Source organism: Haematobia irritans, chromosome 5 (assembly GCF_050003625.1).
Source record: "Haematobia irritans isolate KBUSLIRL chromosome 5, ASM5000362v1, whole genome shotgun sequence".
Classification (NCBI taxonomy): domain Eukaryota; kingdom Metazoa; phylum Arthropoda; class Insecta; order Diptera; family Muscidae; genus Haematobia; species Haematobia irritans.
Genome location: NC_134401.1, coordinates 9,556,770 through 9,584,253, shown reverse-complemented (window position 1 = coordinate 9,584,253; position 27,484 = coordinate 9,556,770). Strand labels below are relative to the sequence as shown.

Below are 27,484 nucleotides of genomic sequence, written 5' to 3'. Positions count from 1 at the left end.
TCTAATTTCTCTTCTTAAAAAAAAAAACTAAAAATACTAGAAAAATAAAGCAAATAACCGTTAACAAATAAAGACCAAAAAACCCCATAGAAAGAACAACTAAATAAACTTTTTTTCTTTGTAAACAAAATACAAGTGTATATTCCTATTTGCCTACTTTTATTGTTTAACTTAAAGTATTCTCTTAATCTTTAAACAAAAACTTTGTGTTTGTGAAAATATCGGTTAATCGGTTTTTGTGCAAAAAATAAAACAATTATTTCGTATTGAAGATTGTTCCTAAGTTTATATATTTTCAACGTAAATGTGATAGTTAGAAAATATTTTAGTTTTTTTTTATTAAAACGAAAAACCAAACACTCGCTTATAACGAAATCGAAATAATAGAAAAATATTACAAAAACGAAACCAAATTTCGAATTATTTAGAAAAGTTAAGAAAATATGTGACCTGTTTAGATCATTAAGGGTGTAAGTTGTAAAAATATTTAAAAAAAAATTAAATATTTATTATTAGTTTTTTATTTTTTTATTTTAATTGATCACCTTCATATAAATACTTCGAACAAAATATCGCCTTAATAATTTTTTTATGAATTTAAAATTTTGTGTAAAAATATTGACAATATTAAGGTCAATTATATTTGATATAAAGCAAATTATTATTTTAAAATATATTCTATTTGATTTAAAAAAAAATTATTGTTGGCCCAAAAAATAATGTTTGAGTTAAATGAGATTTTAAATATTATTATTACTATTATTATTATTATTATTATTATTATTATTATTATTATTATTATTATTATTATTATTATTATTATTATTATTATTATTATTATTATTATTATTATTATTATTATTATTATTATTATTATTATTATTATTATTATTATTATTATTATTATTATTATTATTATTATTATTATTATTATTATTATTATTATTATTATTATTATTATTATTATTATTATTATTATTATTATTATTATTATTATTATTATTATTATTATTATTATTATTATTATTATTATTATTATTATTATTATTATTATTATTATTATTATTATTATTATTATTATTATTATTATTATTATTATTATTATTATTATTATTATTATTATTATTATTATTATTATTATTATTATTATTATTATTATTATTATTATTATTATTATTATTATTATTATTATTATTATTATTATTATTATTATTATTATTATTATTATTATTATTATTATTATTATTATTATTATTATTATTATTATTATTATTATTATTATTATTATTATTATTATTATTATTATTATTATTATTATTATTATTATTATTATTATTATTATTATTATTATTATTATTATTATTATTATTATTATTATTATTATTATTATTATTATTATTATTATTATTATTATTATTATTATTATTATTATTATTATTATTATTATTATTATTATTATTATTATTATTATTATTATTATTATTATTATTATTATTATTATTATTATTATTATTATTATTATTATTATTATTATTATTATTATTATTATTATTATTATTATTATTATTATTATTATTATTATTATTATTATTATTATTATTATTATTATTATTATTATTATTATTATTATTATTATTATTATTATTATTATTATTATTATTATTATTATTATTATTATTATTATTATTATTATTATTATTATTATTATTATTATTATTATTATTATTATTATTATTATTATTATTATTATTATTATTATTATTATTATTATTATTATTATTATTATTATTATTATTATTATTATTATTATTATTATTATTATTTTATTTTTTTTTTAAGAAAGATTATAGACAGTCGTTGCATCGCTTGTCATAATTGCCGGATTATTTCTTTTTATAGATAATAATTTACAACAAAGAATTTACAATTACGAAAGAACGGTTTTTTTTCCTTATCCTGGGTTGCTTCCTAAAAAAAATATTTTATTTTATTTTATTTTAATTTAAAGAAGTCACGTCTTGGCCCGATGTCTATACTAAAAACTCTTAAATGAGGATCAAAATCTTTTGATCCAAGAAAACCTTTTTGAGTATAAAGGTTGAGTTACATACTATGCGTTAATGCGTCCGTTGATTGAAGAGTTGAATTTTCTCTTTGAAAGGAACAGTTTTGTTAGAGTGCTTCAAACTGAAAAATATCAACCCTCGGACAGACACATGAGTCTGGCCAGACCTTTTTCAATTCTAATTGTAATTAAAATACATTTATAATATAGCTAGAGACTTCAAACTACAGGTACCCTCCTAAAATTTTATTACCTATCGATGTGTGAAAAAATCAGGACGGAAAATACGACAGTAATAATGTAATAATATCAACAAAATAGCATATTTTCCATATAAATACATTAAAATACATAGTGGATCTGGTCAGGCCTCATGTGTTACGAATGTGACTATCGAAACATGTGTATGACGGAGGGTTAAGTATCATACATACACTGAAAAAAATATTGTCGTGAGGTCAAAGATTTCATGTCTTTAAAATACGAATGCAAATTTTACTTAGCATAAAAGACGCATTTCTCCAATATAAAGTTTTTTTCCTTGTCCAAAAGTCGATAAACTTTTCAAAGAAGTCGTATTGTCCTTATAATTAAGTGATTTCACTTAAAAATGGGTATCATAACATGAAGACAAAATGTTTGGGCTAAGGTTAACTTAACTTTAATAATTCAGAATTTTTTTTTTTTAAATTTAATGAAATTTGTTGTCTTTTTGCATCTTGACTACAAAGCAAAAAATCTTTCAAATATAGGACATGTTTTTCAAAACTTTATTTTAAAGATTGTTTTTACTTGAACCATAGCATAATTTCTAGCGAAAAATTAAAATTTGCTTCCTAGAAGCAAGTATACAATTCTTAATATGGAAAATAACGATTCTTAATATGGAAAATAAAATTATCGTTAACTCGTTTTTAAAGGACTTTCATAGCATATGTAGAAAAAAAGCGAAAAATTAAAATTTGCTTCCTAGAAGCAAGTACACAAACCCCAAATTTAAAAGAGAATGGTGTCTTAAAAGTATCCTCACTTATATTCTCCCCTTCTTTGGCTCGGAATCAATACCAAAACTTTTAAAGTAAAAACAAAATCTTTGGAAACGGACATGCTTTTTTTCAGTGTACGAATCGCCTGACTAGCTTTTCTATCCGATATGTATGTCTATACTTTTTTGTTACGAAATTCTGTGTGGATCTTACCAAGTCTGTCCGTCCATCAGTATTTTAATTAATCATGCTAACTTTCGAACGAGTACACCCAAAGAAAAAATAATTTCCTCCCGAACGAAATTTTAGACAAATAAAATTTTCGCTTAATTGCTTAAAGAGAAAACTTTGTTTGTAAAAAATTTTGTTCCTCAAAAACAAAAAAGGAAACCCCTTCCTTCAGTGTACACACAGAGAATACATATTGGTTGTGATGACCGAATTTATTGCCAACCTCCTTTTGGCAGTTGCATCAACTATCTTCTGGCAGTTGTGATACCCGATAAATTCGGTCGACTCAATCGAATTATGGGAAATCTAACCAATACCATATATGGAGTTGGTTGTACTAGACGATGCAATTGATCGTTACTTCCTTTTTTATTTGGTTGTATTACCCAACTTTATAAGCACCTTAACCGAATTGAAAATAAATTTTTCCGCAAAATATTGTATTTCACATTTTTAAAAGATGGAAAGGTACATAAAATCACACTATACTTAAATACAATACATTGATAACAATTTAACAAAAATTGTCACCTTTAAAAGTACCCGCCGCCAGCTTGGATTGTTGAATTGACAGGCAATGGGAGTTAAATCTCTGGGACTCTTAGTACATTAGTACTTATAAATGGAGTCCAAACTGAGCACATAGCATAAAAATGGTCCAACATAGCTTGCCTAAAAACACAACAAATTAAGTTAGAAAATTAGTGTGGAGTTTTAAAAATTTAATACGAATCTACTCTACATAGTCACTTCCTCGGGGGTTTCATAAATAAAATAAAGACGTGGAGATGGATTTTTCCATTAGAGGCCCTTTAAAGTCGTTGCATGATTTATACTTTAGCCCTTTAACACAAGAAAATTGTTCCACATATAATACTTTATATAACTCGATCTCCATTTGATCCCAAACAATTGAAGATGCGCACTGTTTATCTGACTCGTAGCATTGAGTATCCTAACGTAGCATTGAGTATCCTGACGATTAAATTAAAAATAAAACACATTTTCCTTCCACATTGAATAATTGATAATAACAATATTGACATTTAAAAATATTTCCAACGGAATTCGGCTGTGACTATCAATTGTAAGGGCTGAATACTAAATGGAGTTCAAATTTGCAAGAATGTTTTTAGTGACATACGAAGTTCATGATGAACGCATTTGTAAAAAAAATTTACAAATTTAAAGAAATAATGAACTATTTTGTGAGATATACGAATTTAGTAAATTTTTAGTTAATTAAACTTACAAAAATTATTGGAGTAATGGAAACTTTCTCCAAAAATAATAATTCGATAAACTAAAATACAGTAATCCCTCGATTTATGTCGTCTCGGTTTACGTTGTTTCGATTTACGTCGTCAAATTTTTTGTTCCATCAAACTTCGATTTACGTCGCCTTTCGATTTACGTTGTCGATTTTTTTGCCCACTTTATCAGAAACGCCTTCCATAAGTAAAATAAGTATCAACGATGATGACATCGAAACATTTTTTTCTGAAATTCTTACCGAAATTACTGAATTACTTTTATTTTTGAAGTTTTTTATTATGTACGCGCATATACATACATAAATGGACTTAGGAGTAAGTATGAACAATTTTTAATTCGGTTTACGTCGTTTCGATTAACGTCGTCAAATTCCGGAACCAATCACGACGTAAATCGAGGGATTACTGTAATGTTAAATTGGCTTTAGTGCAATAGAGGGTTTATTTTTTTTTTTGAGTGTAGCGACTTATCTGGTTTTAAATCTAGGATCAATAAAATAAAATTATGATACTGATCCCATTTATAAAAATTTTGCGTTATATTAATAAAGTTATTCATGTACCCAGCAAAAAACTTGCTGAATTTCCAGAAATGTCCCACTTAAATGCGCTTCTTCTATGTATGAATTTCAACGCTTTCAGAAGCACAAACTACACCCTCAAAAAAAATCGCCTCTTTAACATATGTTCCAAACATATTTTGCAGGAAGCACATATATTATTGGATACTGCCGAAACATTAACATATTTGTTTTATGTGAACATATTATATGTTTGGAAGCATTTTGAGCCCAAAAATATTATATGCTTGGAAGAATTTTCCCAAAGACGATTGTGCTCATTCCCTAACATACTCGTAATTCTCACTTCCACGAAATATTTTAGTTCTTGGCACCTTTTTCTGTAATACAAATAATGTTGAAGAAATTATTCACTTTTATAATTTTTTTAAATTTTACCTTTCGCCTGCACGGAGAATCGAACCGAGGACCATACAGTTTGTAAGCCAACACACTATCCACTGGGCTACGTAGCTGTTATAGTCACCAGCATGCAAAGGGTCGTGGGTTCAATACCTGCTCCGACCGAACACCATTGGTTTTTTTTTTTTAATTTACGCATTTATATTTATACTATATTAAATTTTTATAATGAAACTTCGAAATGTGGGTTATTAAAGATTTATAGTCAGTAACAGTGCTTGATATAAACGAAATTGACTGATTTTTGGATAACATATTATTTTTTTATTGCAAAATAACAATTTTGTAACAAAAACCTGTTTTTGGTACAAAACTTTAAAATTTGGAAGGAATTCAAAAACTCTAACAAAAGAAGAACGTGGAGTCGAGTAAAAACATACATAAATAATTTTATAATTAATATAAACATAAATTTATTTAGGCGTGAACAGTTTTTTACTGGCATTTAACACCATCGCTCTAAAATGCCTTTTATTTTTCTTTAATAATTCATTTTAAAGAAAATAATCTTTTTAAATTGTTTTAGCTGCAAAACTCGAACTTAATGCCCGCTTTTATATTTGAAGGTGTCCGTCAACTCCTCGTGGACTACTTATTAATAAAGAGGAACTAAACTTTGTTTTTATACATTTTACTGTGTAATTTTTCACTATTTCCTCCTTATTTCATTTTACTGTCCCAACTCTAAAAAGAGTATAGTGCCCTTTCGATATTTTTATGAAGACCCCTGATTTCTTTTAACGAACCAAGAAAAAAATTGTGCCCATAATGCCAAAATGATAAACAAAACACATGTCCACACATACATAAAATGCTGCTCTCACGGCGAAAACACATGCTGTTTTTTTTTAATGTCTATTCTCTTGGTTCCGAATGTCTATTCTCTTTATTCAAATTAAATAATATTTAGACTTAAGCATATCAAATTTTTGGCGTTATCATAAACCAGTTTTCCGAAACAACATACAAGCGGTTTCATAGAAATTGTTCTCTTTGGATTCTTTCGCTGTGTTATGTTGATATCTTTTGTCAACTCTCCCGGTTTCCATCTCTATTTCTTTCTCTATACTCTCTCTCTGTCGCTTTGAATAAAATATCACAACATATGTATGTTTAGTCGAAATTTGTAAATTTATACATGTTTGCATTCACACATATGATTTTTATGAAACATTCATGTCCCAAACATAATATATTCTAACATATTAACATAGATGTCCCAAACTTTTAGTGTTAGTTTAGGAACATTGCATGTTTGCACTTAAATATATTGTGTTTTAAAATTGTGCCCGAAACACATTTTGTTTATATCGGAACATATGAAAAACATATTTTTCTAAGAGTGTATGGATGTGGAGAGCATGAAATCGTAACTTGCCACATAGTTCGTAAGAAGTCGTTATAAAATACACAAACAACTCTTATTTACAGGAGTGCAACTATGTAAGCGAGAGACGAAGCACCCGCTTACCCTAGTGCAACTCAGCTGTGCTAATTTCAGCACCACCATTATTTACATATTTGAAGTACGTTGTTCGCCTTATATGTGTAGAAGGAAGCGCTGTATTCTACACTGCAAATGTTGTGAGTTAAAGTAGTGCCTACAATATAATTTTACTGCTTCCAAATTTACAATTATTTTTTGCTGGGTATAAACAAATGCGAGTTTAAAAATCTAAATTATAACGGATATTTAAAAGTAAAAAATATTTTCATAATTCGAAAAAACCAAAAATTCTAAATAAGTTTTACGGTACGGTCACACTAGGCAAATATTTGACAGAAATCAAAAAAATAATTCGTCGCCATAGTCAAACCAGCAAATATTTTTAGCTCATATTGGGTATATGTTATAACATCACGATAGGAGTCTTTTACAAAAACGGTATCCGGATATTTCGAAAATTGTCCTGGAAAAAAGTTTGACACTCATTTTCGTCAGATCAAAGACATATGACTTTAGTGGAGGAACTCAAATTTCCAAAATTTGTGTCCTAACTTTAATAAAAAACATTTTTTGAAGCAAAGATTATAAACTTTATTTTAATTAAAATTTAATTATTTTAAAGAAATTTGTTCTTAATATTTTGTAAATTGCACATCCTAAAATTTAGGTTTAGGTAATCTTTAATATCACGAAAATATATTCTCAGTATACTCGGCGGACGAAAATTATATATTGTTTTAAAAATCGAATTAAAAATTTTCCAACATTTGCTGTATTTACTATATTTTAGTCGAGGTGGGTCAACACGATCGACTGGCCTAAAATTAAAATCGTCGACTTCATTCTCTGACGCTTCCCCGCAACAACTTTTTCGATTTTTTTTCATATGTTGGATCCTTCCACGGAATATTTTCAGATCTCTATCAATTTAATTCTGAATTCGCGTTTTACATTTAAGGTATTGTTAAGGTTTATTTTTGGTACAACCACCATGGCTTTTAGCAATGCTACCAGAACCATTAGAACGATATACGAGCCCAGCGAAAAAAGCGTCGCCAAAAAAGTAATGAAAATGTTCTTTTTGGATCCGGAAGTGGTGCAAAATTAACGCAGAAGCGATGAATTTAACATGGGCTTGTCATAAGACGGAAGTACTCCATTTCAACAGCCGGTGCACTGATTTTGCATCACTTCTTTAGGTGTGATCCGTATTCAATGTTATGGTTGTAAATTAAAAAATTCTGTGATATTTTGTCAAATAAATAATTTTTATAATTTTTTATAATTTTTAATGGATTCTAACGCTTGTCTGGAACGTTTGGCCTCAAATATTTTCAAAAATGCACAATTTTTTCAGATTTTTTTTTTTGACAAAATTTAAATAATTTGTACCATTTTATGAATTCTTAAACTGTTTTTAACCAATTTGAAACAAAAAAAGTTAAAATTACCCACTAAAAAAATAAAAAAAAAAACATGTTATAAAAAAATTCATGAAAAGAACTTCCTGTGTAGTTAAAATAGAGAACGTCATTGGGAGTACATTTTCAGGAAGTGCTTTTAAAGTTGTGCTTTTGGAAGAACTTCCAAATTTTTTTGCTGGGAGGTTATACACAAACGATTCGTTCACTAGGAGATGTGTGAGCTTATTCCCATGGATCTCTGAAAATTCGATATTTCTTAAAACTTGAAAATATTGATTTTTTTTAAATCTTGAAAATGTTGACATTCAAACATTTTCATTACAACTACATTGTCCCTTCTCTTTAAAAATACTAATTATAGGTACACACAATTTCTTCAATTATCCATAAGTTAAATGTCTACTTCCTCAATAGTGAAAGCTCTTAATTAATTTAATTATTGTTTTTATTGACACATTCCTATAACAAACAAATTGCAAAATAACACCAACTACAGTACTAAAATTTTTCAATATTTAATGTAAATTACTTGGATCGATCCAATACCCAAGCATTTATCTGGTTCTCTGACCAGGTAATTGTCCAACAAACCAAACATTCATATGGGCATAATTTAATCTAATAACAATAATCCCTGGTTTGATAATTGTCCATAGCATATGAGCACTCGATTGAAGTGGACCACATAGGGCAGTTAATTCTACCAAACGCCATTCATCCCTGAAATTACCATAATTGTTTTTGTATGACCATATTGTCTATTGTTTTCTGTCATAGAGATTTCTAATGTGTCCTTAAGGACAATCCAAGGGTTTGTGGAGAATTTTTAAATTTATAAACGATTATCAATTTGAATATCATTGAAATTATGGATATGATGGCGGTCATACCATCCCCATCTCCGTAGATTATATCAAGCCAAAGTGTTTTGAACTGTCAACGGCAGTGATGATAATGATGACCACATAAGAGGATGCTTGCAAACGTCATCCTGTCTTCCTCAGGGTTTTGGGGAGAGTTTATGTATGATATCATATGATACGATTGTGGTTAGAAGAGAACTATAGGGCAAGTAGTGACCGCAATCAAATCACTTTTATTTTTAACAATAAGATTTGAAATGGTGTTTTGTTGGGAAATTGAAAATGTTTGGTGTTTATGACATTTGATTTGACAAAATTTACCAAGGATATCAAAATAAAACAAAGTCTGGAATATGTCCTCAATTAATAAAGCCTCCAGCATGTATGTTCTCTTATGTCTGTTATAAATAATAAATTACATAGATGATCCGTCTTTGTTATATGTAGTTTGACAGTTTCGAAAATTAAGAATAAACTAAAAAAAAATTGGGGGAATCCTAAACTGTCTTTCAGTTTTGTTTTCAATATTTTCAAATTTTATTCACAATTTATATTTCAAAAATGTATTCTCATTTTTTTCGATGTGTAGTGACTAATAATAGATAACATAGATTATCCGTCTTTGTTATATGTAGTTTGACAGTTCCAAAAATTAAGAATAAACAACAACAAACAAATGGGGGAATCCTAAATTCTCTTTCATTTTTGTTTTCACAATTTATACACGCAAAAAAATAATTCTTTCCTCCCAAACGAAATTTTAGACAAACAAAGTTCGTTTCTCATTTGCTTTTCGCTGTAAGGAAGTGTATTTGGAAGAAAAGTATATACTTTTTGTGATAAACGTTTATTCGCGGACCATGCACTTTGTAAGCCAACACACTAACCACTGAGCTATGTACCTGTTATGGTCATCAATAGATAAATATCCATATAAGTTATATTTATATAGCATAGCTTGCGGCGCCCACGAACCGAATAAACAAAGTTTATTTAACAGAATCAAACATTTAGTTTGGGACCGTGGAGCAGTGGTTGCTACGTCCGACTTGCATGCCAAGGGTCGTGGGTTCGATCCCTGCTTCGGCCAAAGTTTTTTTTTGTCTTTTTTTACATATATTCCAGATATGTTCGGAAGATTCCGAAAAAATTACATTGTAGTATATTAAATTTTGAACTGTAAAATGTGTCTTATTAAAGACCTAAAGTCAGAAAAGAACAGTGTTTGATATAAACGAAATGGACAGTGTTGTTATTTCAAAAATAACTTTTTTTATTGAAAAAATAAAAATTTTGTAATAAACGAATTTTTTTGGTGATAAAAGTCTAAAATTTTCGAAGCAATTCAAAAAACTCTAACAAAAGAAAAACGTTTTCGGTACACGTTTTCCAAACGTTTTTTTTTCTTTGCGTGTATACAAAAAAAGTATTCTCATTTTTCCCGGTGTGTATTGATAAAAGTAAAATAGAAAATTTTGTCAAAATTTTATTTCCATAGATAATTCTGTCAATTTTATTTCCATAGATAATTTTGTCAAAATTTTATTTCTTTAGAAAACTTTGTCAAAATTTTATTTCCATAGAAAATTTTGTCAAAATTTTATTTCTATAGAAAATTTTGGCAAACTTTTATTTATATAGAAAATTTTGTCAACATTTTATTTCTATAGAAAATTTTGTCAACATTTTATTTCTATAGAAAATTTTGTCAACATTTTATTTCTATAGGAATTTTGCAAACATTTTTTACTACAGAAAAATTTTGTCAATATTTTATTTTCATGGAAAATTTTGTCAAAATTTTATGTCTAAAGAAAATATTGGAAAATTTTATTTCTATAGAAAATGTTGTCAACATTTTATTTCTATAGAAAATTTTGTCAAAATTTTATTTCTATAGAAAATTTTGTCAAAATTTCGTTTTATAGAAAATTTTGTCAAAATTTTATTTCAATATTTTATGTCTATAGAAAATTTTGTTTCAATGGAAAATTTTGTCAACATTTTATTTCTATAGAAAATTTTGTCAACATTTTATTTCGATAGAAGATTTTGGAAATTTTTATTTTGATAGAAAATTTTGGCAAAATTTTATCTATATAGAAAATGATGGCAACATTTTATTTCTATGGAAAATTTTGTCAAAATTTTGTTTCTAGAGAAAATTTTATCAAAATTTTATTTCTATAGAAAATTTTCTCAAAATTATTTTTCTATAGAAAATTTTCTCAAAATTATTTTTCTATAGAAAAATTTGTCAAAATGTTATTTCTCTAAAAAATTTTGCCAAAATTTTATTTCCATAGAAAATTTTTTAAAAATTATATTTTTATAGAAAATTTAGTCAAAATTCTATTTCTGTAGAAACTTCTGCCAAAATTGTAATTCTATAGAAAATTTAGTAAAAATTTTATTTCCATAGTAAATTTTGTTTACATTTTATTTCTATAGAAAATTTTATTGAAATTTTATTTCTATAGAAAAGTTTGTCAAAATTTTATTTCTGTAGAAAATTTTGTCACAATTTTATTTCTATAAGAAATTTTGTCAAAATTTTATTTTTATAGAAAATTTTATTTCTATTGAAAATTTGGTCACAATTTTATTTCTATAGGAAATTCTGCCAAAATTTTATTTCCATAGAAAAATGCGTCAAAATTTTATTTCTATAGAAAATTTTGAGAAAATTTAATTTCTATTGAAAATTTTGTCAAAATTTTATTTTTATAGAAAATTTTGTCAAAATTTTATTTCTAGAGAAAATTTTATTTCTATAGAAAATTTTGTCAGAATTTTATTTCTATGGGAAAAATTTCTTTTTATAGAAAATGTTGTTAAAATTTTATTTCTTTGGAAAATTTTGCCAATCTTGTATTTCTTTGGAAAATTTTGTCAAAATGTTATTTCTATATAAAATTTTGTCACAATTTTATTTCTATAGAAAATTTTGTCAAAATTTTATTTTTATTGGAAATTTTGTCAACATTTGATATCCATTGAACATTTTGTCGAAATTTTATTTTTATAGAAAATTTGGCAAATTTTTATTTATATAGAACATTTTGTCAAAATTTTATTTCTATAGGAAAAATTTCTTTTTTTATAGAAAATTTTGTCAAAATTTTATTTCTATAGAAAATTTTGTCGAAATTCATTTCAGACTCATTTAGACTATTCAGACCATTGTGATACTAAAGTGATGAAATTTTAATCATCTTCCATCATTTCTCATCTTTATAGCATCTTAGCTCAATCATCTTAATGTCTATTAATGGCAAACAATAATACCTCAATCTTATTGCGTTTTTTTCATTTTGTGATAATCTCCCACAGGAATTCACTTCGCCTGGAAAATTGCACCCAAATACAAAAGAAGAAGAAACGAAAGAATCATCCACCCATATTCCACTCCAATAGCTGTTGAATCATCCACAAAAGCCAAAAATAAAAAAAAAATCTACATCCATTGCTCCAGTGACAATCAAACAACCGCAGAGACCAGTTGAATATTCCCAAGGATCTATTCAATTCCTTACATAGCCATATGCTGAGAGCGAATATCGTCGCTGTAGTCTATCACCAGCTGAGTATTTTAAGCGAAAGTGCAGACGTGTTTCAGACAAAACTGTTGTAATAACCGGAAACCTTAACCATCAGACAAACCAACAACATTTTCCCTCTTACTCAAACTTCAATTGAAGATTTTCGTCAAAACCATCATCTACATCGATATCTGACTTGTTTTCTCTCTCTCTCTTTGGTTGTAGAGTCTGTCCGTCTGTGTGAGGACGATTGACATCCTCACATCCTTCAGCCAATATAGCGTTCACATTTCACAAAAAAATCAACGACATCTCACAACAGGTAAGTGAAATACAATGAAACACAATAGCTTTAAATGTTCACCAATGTCAAACTCTTTGAATTGTGGAGAATAACATGGTCCCCATTAGGTTTATAAATTTCAATCCCAATTGGTTGGAAAATTCCTATACCATAGGGATTTATGTTTTGGCATTGAATTGTAGCAGAACATTTGTTGGCTATGACTTCCTTGTATCTTATTGTGCAACATATTGTCCCGGAATATAATTTATCCTAGTATGTATGGAATATGCTATCATGGCAAACAACAGGTGTTTGACTCTTATTTGTGAAATCATTCAAAAGTATTTAGAGATTGCACAGATTTCGTTGATGTTTTTTGACAAGTATCTGGGGAAATTAATTTAAATGTGAGTAATTAGAGCGTGACAAAATGAAGAACACTTGAAATAAGTAGAAGTTAGATTTAAGAAATGAAGATAATTTATTGTCATTTTAGGCAGTATTGCCAGATACTTTTGGAAAAAATTAAAATCCTACAAAAAGCTCCATTTTGAATTCATCCTTAACCCCTTAAATGCGCACTGTATCTTTTAGGATACAACCAGAAAAAAAATTCTAACGTCTAAAAATTTTGAGTGAGGTCTATGAAATCTATGAATTTCACTTATACTAACTATTATCCCTGCCTCTCGAGGATGACCTTCTCATTCAACTTTGATTCGTTTGGGACCACCATTAAGAGTTTAATCATGATTATACTATCGAATAAAAGTCTCATCACATGTTTAGAACTTACAATTTACTGGTCTTCAATTACATTTTACAATTACAATTAATATTAAGATACTAAGCCAATTGCCTAAGCAGAAAAACAAACTAAGTTAGACGCCCCCTAATCCACGTGCAACATTGCTCATCTATAATCAATGATTTAATAAATGTTAAATTATGACGAGTTAATGGAAACCTTTCATTATTTATTGCATTGTCTTGAATAAGACAATATTTTATTGAAACTTTCTAATTTCTCATGTCTGGGTCATAGTGAGATAGAAAGTTAAATGTATTGGAAATTAGAACCAGCATTCTTACAAGTATAAACAACGGACTTTTAGCTCAAATTGATAAATTGCTCATGAAGTAGAGGGAGATGTGAGTTAATGCGTTATCCGGATGAAATAGTATTTTTCTATTCGTCAATAGGTCTTTCTTCTTGGGATTAGAATCGACCCAAGTATAACATGCAGAGTAGGAATATGATAACCTCCTACAGCAAAATGTTATCCGATATAGAGATTTTACCCAAACCGATATATTTGCCCAGGGCGCAGAGACAGGTGTTAGCTAATGCTCCCCAAATTTCGTAGAGGTTATGAAGCCACTCCATATTTTAAAATTTCTACTTTCACAGCTACCTGAAGTTAGATTAGGTAACGTATAGTGGAAGTCCCTTATTTCGGGCTCACATAGACTATTTAGTCCATTGTGATATCATAGTGGTGAATTTCTCTTTCATCACTGAGGACTGCCGATTCCATGCTTAATTCAACGATACCTCCTTTTCAAAGACGAATCCCGGAGTACCAGTTCCTTGCGCACCACGAACACCGTTGCCACAGTTGGTAGAATTCTACCAAAACTTGTAGAGTTTTTATTGTTTGGTAGATTGGTAAAATTTTGTATGTTTTGGTAGATTTTGAAAAATATTGCACTCCAAAAAATAAAAATTTGGCAAAATTTTCTATAGAAATAGTATTTTGACAAAAATTTCTATAGAAATACAATTTTGAGAAAACTTTCGAAAGAAAGAAAATTTTGAAAAAATGTATATAGAAATAAAATTTTGACAAAATTTTCTATTGAAATAAAATGTTGACAAAATTTTCTATAGATATAAAATTTTGACAAAAATTTGTATAGAAATAAAATTTTGACAAAAATTTCTACAGAAATAAAATTTTGAGAAAAATTTCGTAAGATAGAAAAAATGCATATAGAAATAAAATTGTGACAACATTTTCTATAGAAATAACATTTTGACAAATTTTTCAATAGAAATAACATTTTGACAAAATTTTCTATAGATAAACAATTTTGACAAAATTTTCTAGAGAAATAAAATTTTGACAAAATTTTCTAAAGAAATAAAATTTTCTCTAGAAATAAAATTTTGACCAAATTTTGTATAGAAATAAAATTTTGACAACATTTTCTATAGAAAAAAAAAATTTTTTTTTGACAAAATTTTTTCTATAGAAATAAAATTTTGACAAAATTTTCTATAGAAAAAAAAAATGACAAAATTTGTTCTATAGAAATAAAATTTTGACAAAATTTTTAATAGATATAAAATTTTAACAAAAATCGCATAGAAATAAAATTTTAACAAAATTTTAATAGAAATAAAATTCTGACAAAAATTTGACAAAATTTTCTATAGTAATAAAATTTTGACAAAAGTTTAGAGATATAAAATGTTGACAAAATTTTCAATAGAAATAAAATTTTGACAAAATTTTCTGTAAAAATAAAATTTCCACAAAATGTTCAATAGATAGAAAATTTTGACAAAAATAGATATAAAATTTTAACAAAAATCGCATAGAAATAAAATTCTGACAAAAATTTGACAAAATTTTTAATAGATATAAAATGTTGACAACATTTTCAATAGAAATAAAATTTTGACAAAAGTTTCTGTAAAAATAAAATTTTCACAAAATGTTCGATAAATATAAAATTTTGACAAAAATAGATATAAAATTTTAACAAAAATCGCATTGAAATAAAATTTTAATAGAAATAAAATCCTGACAAAAATTTGACAAAATTTTTAATATATATAAAATAATGACAAAATTTTCTATAGAAATAAATTTTTTACAAAATGTTCTATAGAAATATAATTTTGACGAAAATTTCCATTGAAACAAAATCTTTACAAAATTTTCTATAGAAATAAAATTTTAACAAAATTTTTTATAGAAATAAAATTGTGATAAAATTTGCAATAGGAATAAAATTTTGACAAAATTTTCAATATAAATAACATTTTGACAAAATTTTCTATAGCTCTAAAATTTTGACAAAATTTTCTAGAGAAATAAAATTTCGACAACATTTTCGAAAGAAATAAAAATTTGACAAAATTTTCTCTAGAAAAAATATGTTGACCAAATTTTGTATAGAAATAAAATTTTGACAAAAATTTCTATAGAAATAAAAATTTTCTATAGGAATAAAATTTTGACAAAATTTTTAATAGATATAAAATGTTGACAAAATTTTCAATAGAAATAAAATTTTAACAAAATTTTAATAGAAATAAAATTCTGATAAAATTTTGACAAAATTTTCTATAGAAATAAAATTTTGACAAAAGTTTTAATAGATATAAAATGTTGACAAAATTTTCAATAGAAATAAAATTTTGACAAAATTTTCTATAAAAAAAATTTCGACAAAATGTTCAATGGATATCAATTTTTGACAAAATTTCCAATAGAAATAAAATTCTGACCAAAATCGCATAGATATAAAATTTTGAAAAAAATTTCCATAGAAATAAAATTTTGACAAAATTTTCTATAGAAATAAAATTTTGCCAAATTTTCTATAGAAATAAATTTTTTACAAAATTTTCTATAGAAATAAAATTTTGACAAAAATTTCTATAGAAACAAAATTTTGACAAAATTTTCTATAGAAATAAAATTTTTACAAAATTTTCTATAGAAATAAAATTGTGACAAAATTTTCTATAGAAATAAAATTTTGACAAAATTTTCCAAAGAAATACAAGTTTGGCAAAATTTTCCAAAGAAATACAAGACTGGCAAAATTTTCTATAGAAAAAAAATTTTGACAAAATTTTCTAGAGAAATAAAATTTTGACAAAATTTTTATAAAAATAAAATTATTTGCAATAGAAAAAAAAATTGACAAAATTTTCTATAGAAAATTTGGCAAAATTTTCCAAAGCAATACAAGACTTGCAAATTTTTCTATAGAAAAAAAAAATTTTGACAAAATTTTGTAGAGAAATAAAATTTTGACAAAATTTTCCAAAGAAATAAAATTTTGACAAAATTTTATATAGAAATAAAATTTTGACAAAATGTTCAATCGATATAAAATGTTGACAAAATTTTCTAAAGAAATGAAATTTTGCTAAATTTTCTATAGAAATAAATTCTTTTCAAAATTTTCTATAGAAATATAATTTTGACAAAAATTTCTATAGAAACAAAATCTTTACAAAATTATCTATAGAAATAAAATTTTGACAAAATTTTTTTATAGAAATAAAATTTTGACAAAATTTTTTTATAGAAAGAAAATTGTGATAAAATTTGCAATAGAGATAAAATGTTGACAAAATTTTCAATAGAAATAAAATTTTGACAAAATTTTCTATAGATAAAAAATTTTGACAAAATGTTCGAAAGAAATAAAATTTTGACCAAAATTTTCTCTAGAAATAAAAATTTTGACAAAATTTTCTCTAGAAATAAAATTTTGACAAAATTTTCTCTAGAAATAAAATTTTGACAAAATTTTATATAGAAATGAAATATTGACAAAATTTTCCAAAGAAATACAAATTTTCTATAGAAAAAAATTTTGACAAAATTTTCTAGAGAAATAAAAATTTGATAAAATTTTCGAGAGAAATAAAATTTTGACAAAATTTTCTATAGAAATAAAATTTTTACAAAATTTTCTATAGAAATAAAATTGTGACAAAATTTTCTATAGAAATAAAATTTTGACAAAATTTTCCAAAGAAATACAAGTTTGGCAAAATTTTCCAAAGAAATACAAGACTGGCAAAATTTTCTATAGAAAAAAAATTTTGACAAAATTTTCTAGAGAAATAAAATTTTGACAAAATTTTTATAAAAATAAAATTATTTGCAATAGAAAAAAAATTTGACAAAATTTTCTATAGAAAATTTGGCAAAATTTTCCAAAGCAATACAAGACTTGCAAATTTTTCTATAGAAAAAAAAATTTTTGACAAAATTTTGTAGAGAAATAAAATTTTGACAAAATTTTCCAAAGAAATAAAATTTTGACAAAATTTTATATAGAAATAAAATTTTGACAAAATGTTCAATCGATATAAAATGTTGACAAAATTTTCTAAAGAAATGAAATTTTGCTAAATTTTCTATAGAAATAAATTCTTTTCAAAATTTTCTATAGAAATATAATTTTGACAAAAATTTCTATAGAAACAAAATCTTTACAAAATTATCTATAGAAATAAAATTTTGACAAAATTTTTTTATAGAAATAAAATTTTGACAAAATTTTTTTATAGAAAGAAAATTGTGATAAAATTTGCAATAGAGATAAAATGTTGACAAAATTTTCAATAGAAATAAAATTTTGACAAAATTTTCTATAGATAAAAAATTTTGACAAAATGTTCGAAAGAAATAAAATTTTGACCAAAATTTTCTCTAGAAATAAAAATTTTGACAAAATTTTCTCTAGAAATAAAATTTTGACAAAATTTTCTCTAGAAATAAAATTTTGACAGAATTTTATATAGAAATGAAATATTGACAAAATTTTCCAAAGAAATACAAATTTTCTATAGAAAAAAATTTTGACAAAATTTTCTAGAGAAATAAAAATTTGATAAAATTTTCGAGAGAAATAAAATTTTGACAAAATTTTCTATAGAAATAAAATTTTGACAAAATTTTCTAGAGAAATAAAAATTTGATAAAATTTTCTATAAAAATAAAATTTTGGCAAAATTTTCTATAGAAAAAAAAAATTGACAAAATTTTCTATAGAAATAAAATGTTGACAAAATTTTCTAAGAAATAACATTTTCACAAAATTTTCCAAAGAAGTAAAATTTTGACAAAATCTTCTATAGAAATAAAATTTTGACAACATTTTCTAGAGAAATAACAATTTGATAAAATTTTCTATAAAAATAAAATTTTGACAAAATTTTCTATAGAAATAAAATTTTGACAAAAATTTATTTTTTTGTAAGATTTTGTCAATTTTCAATTTCAGATTTTGTCAAAGTAAATTTACGACTTTTCTGACTTTTTTTGAAGAAAGTAAAAAGATGTACAAAAGTGGACAATTTATCAAAAAATCGGTGTTAAAATTCAATTTTTTTTTTATTAGAAAAATTGTCTTTCCTAATTTTAAAACAAATCGAATAGGTGACATTCGTGCACGAAAGTGGACAATTTATAAAAAAGTCAAAATTCGACACGTGAATTTTGGAAAATCGACTTTTCCAAAGTTGAAACAAATCGGAAAGTCGAGTTATCAATGAGGTCGAGAATTGTGTGGAAAAATTGACTTTCCGCAAAAAGTCGAAATTCAACATTTCCAAATTTGAAGCAAATCGGAAAGTTGTTTCCAATTTCGAAAAAAATCGATAAACCTGTTGGGAAGGCCTCCAGTAGTTCCTTTATTGGACTCATATTTGAGCCCAGATAGAGACATTGTCTGAGTTTGTAAACCAAAGAAGTCATGCAAGGCCAACTTAGGAGAATACAATGGAATTCAACCAACAACAACGAGGTGGGGGCGCCGATGATTATCAAAGAAGTCATACAAGGCCAACCTAGGAGAATACAATGGAATTCAACCAACAACAACGAGGTGGGGGCGCCAGTGCATTATCGTGATAAAAGAGTAATGATTTTCGCCAAGCGGGACCGGTGTTTCTTCAACTCGGCATTGTATGGGCCCAATTATTTTGCATTTATTTCATTACACTTCCTATCTTGAATTTTTTCACGAATATTTTTTGTTGATAAAAACATATGCAAATATTTTTGATGGTTTATAATCAATATAATCGGTTGTCAATAAAACCATATCTTTAGTTGTTATTTCAAGTTTAACAGATGATCAGTGTGACATTTTGTATCAAAGACCTTGCATTGAATCTGGTATTAAGTTTTATTACTAAACTAGCGTAACCCGGCCCGCTTCGCTGCGCCTTCCGAAGCGTATTTGGAGGAACATTTTGCGTTAACTTAGTCAACTATATCCTTCGTGCTGAAAACAAATTCGAAAAGATTTGAATTCTTTTAAACAAATCGGACTACTTGATTTTTCGTTTATAGGTACAAATACGGCGGTAGAGGGTGTACCCTTTCCACCAAATTTTTTTAATAATGTTCTGTATTCAAGTAGTTGGACAATCTTCTATATTTCTTGTGAATTTTAAGTGTGGTTTGTCAAGGAAAGGTATCCTTTTCCTCAACAAATCTGAAAATTAAGCACTATATTATCCAATAAATCGGAAAAAGCAAACGTAGTAAAAAATTTTACCACATTAACATTTGCTAAAATGTTGGAAAATGATGCACCCTCTACGTTGGCTACCAATTTCATGTAAATTTAAGTTCTTTACTAAAAAGAAGTCTGGCAGAAGCTTGTGCAAAAATAATAAAATTATGTACCGAGTTCCCATTTACGGACAACCCTCTACTTTCAATTTAAGAAAAAAAAAAAACGGACAAAAGGGAAACCACCTTCGCTCCACTCCCACCTGATATCGGACTATCACGTACCCTATATTAATTTCACAACTACTCAATGGTCCCTATAAATTCTATCGAAGTAAATCGACAAAGTTTATTTCAATTTTCCCCTTCCCCAACCAGATATCGAAAAATCATATACTAATTTAAAAATCATGTATAAATTTAATCACCTCCTTCCACGTTCCCTGTAAATTTCAAGTAGATCGGAGATGTTTAAATTTTGCTCTATTGTTTTAAAGGGACGTCACTTTCCCCGATACAATATCGACAAACACCGTAGTGAATAGCACCCCTAACCTTCCCTGAAAATTCTTGAAACTTTCCTTCAAGTGTGGGGCAAGGAAGGTTGCCTCTTCGTTCATAACCTTCCCCCACTGCTTTTGTAAATTTCAAGAAAACTTAATTTTTTTTGCAGTTTTAGAGGAGGACCTCCTCCCCGACCAAATATCGAAAAGTGATGTAGCGTATCTTTTGTAAACGTCCCAGAAAATGTCAAACAAATTATAAGCCTAAAGGGGCGGCCTCTCTTCCGTCCAAATATCACAAAATCAGGTATCAACTATTAATATCGTAACCTCTCCCCAGTCCTCAAGTAACTCGGTAAAGTTTAATTGTTTCTCTGTATGTACTTAAGAGAAGCGGATGTCTCCCTATGCCCTTTTATTTTTATTAAAAAATCAGGAAAGTGATATAAATTTCATAACCCGTTTTTCCGTAAATTTCAGTCGGGGGAGTTTAGTTTTGTTTGTACTTTCAAAAAAAAAAAAAAAATCGGCAAAGGAGAGGTCCCCCTCCCCGACCAAATACCGAAAAATAATGTAGCGGATTTTTGTCTAGATGCCAACCCCAACATTCAATGAAAATTTCAAGCAAATCGCATAATTTTGTTCCAAGTTTCAAAAAGTAGGGCAAGGGGGAGGTCCCCCTCCCCATCCACATATGAAATCATCAGGTACCCCATATTAATTCCATAACCTCACCACATGTTTTCTGTAAATCTCAGATAATTTAGAGAATTTTAGTTTTTTCACTGTACTTTAAAAAAGTCGAACAAAGGGGAGGCCCCCCTCCGCCGCCAAAATATCGAAATAAAAAGTAGCGGATCTTTGTCTAGATGCCAACCCCAATCTTCAATGAAAATTTCAAGCAAATCGGTCAACTTTGGTCTAATTTTCAAAAAGTCGGACAAAGGGGAGGTTCCTCTCCGCGACCATATGTCATAAAATGAGGTACCCTATTTTCAGCACATGAGTGCCCCCCACGATCTCTGAAAGTTTCAAGTAAATCGGTTCAGCCGTTTTCGCGCCAACCCGGAACATACAAATAAACAAACAAACAAACAAACAAATAAACAAACATAATTTGAATTTTATATATATAGAAGATAGATAGATATCTGAATCTTTAGTTAAATCAGCCTATGTGTCAAGGCCATGTATTATTCCAGCGAATTATAGCCTATGAGATACGAGAAGAAACCATCAACCTTATAACACACGATAATTTGATTCTTTATAATTGTTTTATACCAATGCTGTGCAATCAATAAAAATGGAGAAAAAATAATTTAAATCAAATTAATGATGGTTTATTTGGCTAGTCATTCATTTATCTGTGGTGTATGTAGGCATATAAAATAATACAATCAAATCTTCGTCTCAGAAAAACAAAATCTTTTAAGCCAGCATCAATTAAAATAACAACATGGCAATAGTTAATTAATTTTAGCCCTAATTAATGAGTTTGGGAGGCTTTTATTATTAATATCTACTTATTACCCTAATTTAAACAAAAATTATATTATTTTATCATTTTCAATGATTGTTAGCCACAGTGGATATTTTATATGTGTGAATTTGCCTATAATGAACAGAAGCTGCATACTTTATAATTATATTTATTATTATTGTTTAAAGTCAAGATTATTTCGAATTCGAGTACTTATGTCGATTTAAATTAATTGCTTTTCGGTTATGCTCATTCACTTAGAGTTATTAGGTTTTTTGCCTCGCAAATACATACTTTTTGTGTTTATCTCCATTATGATCAAACGTGCAAAATTGATGTTGAGAAAACATCATGGTAGCGTATTTGCAAGGTTTTATATTCAGTTGTGTGTAATTTGTATTGAAGTACAATATTTTTTTTTATAATCAATAAATAGTACAATTACATTGGTAATTATATCAAGGTTGTGGACAGGGAAATAAATGCATTCCAAAATCAATTTCTTGATGATGGGATGTAACAGGTTGGCTGATAAGTCCCCGGTCTAACAAAGAAAAACACATTTTTTTTGTCAAAATTCGTTTTTAATATTCAACATAGTTCCCTTCAAGAGCGATATAACGACCTTCCAATTTTTTGATACCATTTTGGTAGTACTCCTTCGGTTTTCAAAATAGGCCTCAGTTTCGGCGATCACTTCTTCATTGCAGCCAAATTTTTTCCCTACGAGCATCCTTTTGAGGTCTGAGAACAAGAAAAAGTCGCTATATGACCAACACGTTCCTTTGATATCTTTAAGGCCTCTGGTATCTCGTTCAACTTCATTTTACGGTCATTCCAAATCATTTTGTGGATTTTTTTGGTGTTTTCGTCGGTAACCACCTCATTCGGGCGTCCACTGCGTTCACCGTCCTCATTTCACAACGCTTGAATTTTGCATACCAATCAATTATTGTTGATTTCCCTGGGGCAGAGTCCGGAAACTCATTATCAAGTTAAGTTTTTGCTTCCACCGTATTTTTTCCCTTCAGAAAACAGTATTTGATCAAAACACGAAATTCCTTTTTTCCATTTTTTTTCACAATAACAAAAGTTGCTTCACAAAAGACGCTCTATCTCACAAACTAATTGACTTATAGACAAATTTGACACGAATTGACAAATTTTGACACGAATCATTTGAAGGTTGGTACTATATAAAAATAATATGCATTTAATACTAGCGATGCCATCTATGTGTCAGACCGGGGACTTATCAGCCAACCTGTTATGAATAGTGAAGTTTGACTTATACACTGAAAATAAATTATTTTAAAAATGAAGATTGTAGTCGCGATATTGTCGTAATATTTGTGATAAAGTTTTTATCGATTTAACAAGAAAGAACTGTAAGGCATAACACTTTGCTGTGCTAAAAAAGGGACATAAAGGGAGATACGGTCAAAATTTGGTCAAGGGAAAACGCGTGTAAATCGGTGAAATCGTTTAGTTAAAAAATCAAATTAAATTTCTTTTTCAAGTTCAATTAGTATAAAATTCAGGAAAAATATTCAGTTAGGCTTTCGCTTTTCCAAATCCGAATTGCCGGGCCTCACGCTTGACACCTGCCATCAGATTTTGTACAGCCACCTTGTCCACCTTCTTCGCCGCAGAAAGCCAGTTTGCCTTGAACTGCTGCTCGTCCTTAGCAGTTTTTTGGTCTTCTTTAGGTTCCGCTTGACAATAGCCCAGTATTTCTCAATTCGGCGGAGCTCTGGCGTGTTGGGAGGGTTCTTGTCCTTGGGAACCACCTGCACGTTGTAGGCGGCGTACCACTCCATGGCCTTTTTACCGCAATGGCAAGATGCCAAATCCGGCCAAAACAGTACGGAACAACCGTGTTTCTTCAGGAAAGGCAGCAGACGTTTATTCAAACACTCTTTCACGTAAATTTCTTGGTTGACAGTCCCGGAAGCTATGAAAATGCTGCTTTTCAAGCCACAGGTACAGATGGCTTGCCAAACCAGATATTTCTTTGCGAACTTTGACAGTTTTATGTGCTTGAAAATATCTGCTAACTTTCCCCTTCCTTTTGCCGTATAAAACTCCTGTCCCGGAAGCTGCTTGTAGTCGGCTTTGACGTAGGTTTCGTCGTCAATTATAACGCAGTCAAACTTCGTCAGCATCATCGTGTACAGCCTCCGGGATTGCGCTTTGGCCGTCGTATTTTGTTTATCATCGCGATTTGGAGTCACTACCTTCTTGTAAGTCGATAGTCCGGCTCGTTTTTTGGCTCGGTGCACGGTTGTAGACGATACACTCAGCTTATTTGCGGCATCTCGGAGAGAGAGGTTAGGCTTTCGCTTGAATCTACCGGCAACTCTCTTTGTCGTCTCAGCGGTTTCCGGTTTTCGATTTCCCCCCGATCCAGACTTCCTGGCTGTCGACAAACGTTCCCCAAACACTTTAATTACATTTGTAACGGTTGATTTGGAAACTTTTAGCGATTTTTCCAGCTTTGCGTGCGAGTAGCTCGGATTTTCGCGATGCGGGAGCAAAATTTTGATACGCTGCTCTTCTTGCTTGGACGGCATTTTGACAACTGAAGAGTGAATTCCAAAATCAAAATAGGAGCAACATTCTACACACACACACCTTCAAAATGAGGGGTGTTCAGGTTTTTTAAATGCAAAATTGAAAGAAATACGTCAAGTTTATATTGATCAAATTTTGACCGTATCACCCTTTATATTTGAAGCGTTTTTTATCTTAAATCTAAACATTGAATATTTGAGTTAATTTATGGACGATTTCTTTAAATCAAAAATATGTTTCTTGTGTCCTAAAATTTATATTCTAGAAATTTTCATATTGTATCAATACTTTTTGTTTCAGTGTAGCTATGACATTCGACACGAACATTCTTCGCAATTTCTTATTATATAATAATTTACAATCCGCCCGGTGCCGTGTTCAATTATACAAAAATTAAAATCATAATTTTTATCCATGATTAAATAAATCAAAATCTAATCTCAATTTCAGATGAACTAATTAATTAAATACGACTTTTATATATTTTTGTTTTGTTTCATAGAATAGATCTAATTAGTCTGGCATATCTTGTTCAAACAATGAAATTTATTAACATTTTCCCATTCACATAATGTTCTTGAATCTTTGGGAAATAGGGCGTCGTATTAAACAAATCACTTGATAGGTCATTAAAAAATCAATTATTATAAAATAATCAAACCTTTATGGGGTATAGTAAAATATATTGTAATAAAATTTTCTAACTAGAACTGAATTACTAATGAAGGTAAATGCGAAAAAAAGCTAAACAATAAAGAAATGTGTTTTTTTTTCGCAATTAAAACGAAGAGCAAAGGTATTGTAAATTCATTAAAACTTCTAATGTCATTGAGTCTTTTGTTTTGAAGGAAAGCTGGGAAGAACAACAAAAACCTCATAACTTCATAAAACATCTGTTGAGAGTTGAGGGAATAGTTTGTTTTTTTAAATTTCATTTCGAATATTCAACAGATGTTCTGTTTCTAATAATTATTTGAATTTCTTTAAGTAGTGTACGTGTGGCCTAAGTGTGATTGCCATTGAGTGAGGGTGTGTATGGCGATGTGTGTGTGCAAGTGTACATGTGCTCCATGTAATATTAGTTACTTAGATTGTGTTTTATTCATTTATTAAGTGAAGAAATGTAATGAAATCTTTTCAGTTGCGTTTAAGCTGTCACTTCCCGAACAACACCGACCGATATTTAATCCCAGTTCGTGTACCTCTTAGATTTGAAAAAAAAAAATCTCGTATAAATGCCTTATACTCGTCTAGAGTAAAGCTTAAGTTTATAGTTAATGAAGAAATAAGTTATTGTGAATATTAAGTGTTTGTGTGTTTACACAGTCTGACATGTGCAACAAATTATTATTTTTTGAATATTTGTTAATATTTAAAGGGTAAAAGGATTTCAAACAGATTTTAAAAAAATAAATAAAGAATTTCGTTAAAAAAAGTAATAAAAAAATCTATAAAATACAAAAAGTAATAATTAACAGAGGCCTTTGGTGATTTTTTATTCTATTAACAAATACATGTGAGTTGAAAAAATTAAAATATATTTGTATTTTTCAAATAAATCAAGATGCGGCAATAGAAAATATACTAGCATCCAAACAAAAAAAAAAACTTTTTTAGCAAAATTTTATTATTATAGAAAATATTGTCCAAATTTTATTCTATAAAAATTTTGTCAAAATATTAATACCTATAGAAAATTTTGTCAACATTTTTTTCCATAGAACATTTTCTTTAAATTTTTTTCTATAGAAAATTTCGTCAAATTTTTATTTCTATAGAAAATTTTGTCAAAATTTTATTTCCATAGAAAATTTTACCAAAATTTTATTTCTATCGAAAAGTTGGCCAAATTTTATTTCCATAGAAATTTTTCTCAAATTTTATTTCCATAGAAAGATTTTTTTAACATTTTAGAAAATTTTGTCTAAATTTTATTTCTATAGAAATTTTTTTTCCATAGAAAATTTTCTCAAAATTTTTTTTTCTATAGAAATTTTTGTGAAAATTTTATTTTCAATAGAACATTTTCTTTAAATTTTATTTATTTATTTTTGTGGAAATTTTATTTTCCTTTAAATTTTTTTCCCATAGAAAATTTTCTTAGAATTTTATTTCCATAGAAAATTTTCTCAAAATTTTATTTCCATAGAAAATTTTCTCAAAATTTTATTTCCATAGAACATTTTCTCAAAATTTTATTTTTATAGAAAATTTTTTTCCATAAAAAATTTTCTCAAAATTTTATTTCCATAGAAAATTTTGTCGAAATTTTATTTCCATAGAACATTTCTTCAAAATTGTATTTCCATAGAATTTGTTGTGAAAATTTTGTTTTCAAAGAACATTTTCTGAAAATTTTATTTCTATAGAAAATTTTGTATAAGTTTTATTTCTATAGAAAATTTTCTATTTCTATCAAAAATTTCGCCAAATTTTATTTCCATAGAAAATTTTCTCAAAATTGTATTTCCATAGATTTTTTTTCCAAAATTTTCTCAAAATTTTATTTCTATAGAAAATTTTCTCAAAATTTTGCTTATGTA

General features: G+C 27.1%; 1 protein-coding gene across 3 annotated transcripts in view; it reads left to right on the top strand.

The window, feature by feature from the left end:
- The first annotated feature begins 326 nt into the window (after positions 1-326).
- Positions 327-27,484, top strand: part of Vmat (Vesicular monoamine transporter) — a 100,603-nt gene continuing 73,445 nt past the window's right edge. Inside the window, exons 1-2 of one of the 3 annotated variants that reach the window (XM_075310282.1) lie at positions 327-470; positions 12,607-13,137. The gene's annotated coding sequence lies outside the window, so the exon portion shown is untranslated. Of the gene's footprint in view, positions 471-12,606; positions 13,138-26,081; positions 26,458-27,484 lie in introns of those variants that run through there. The other 2 variants (XM_075310283.1, XM_075310284.1) reach the window with 2 other exon arrangements.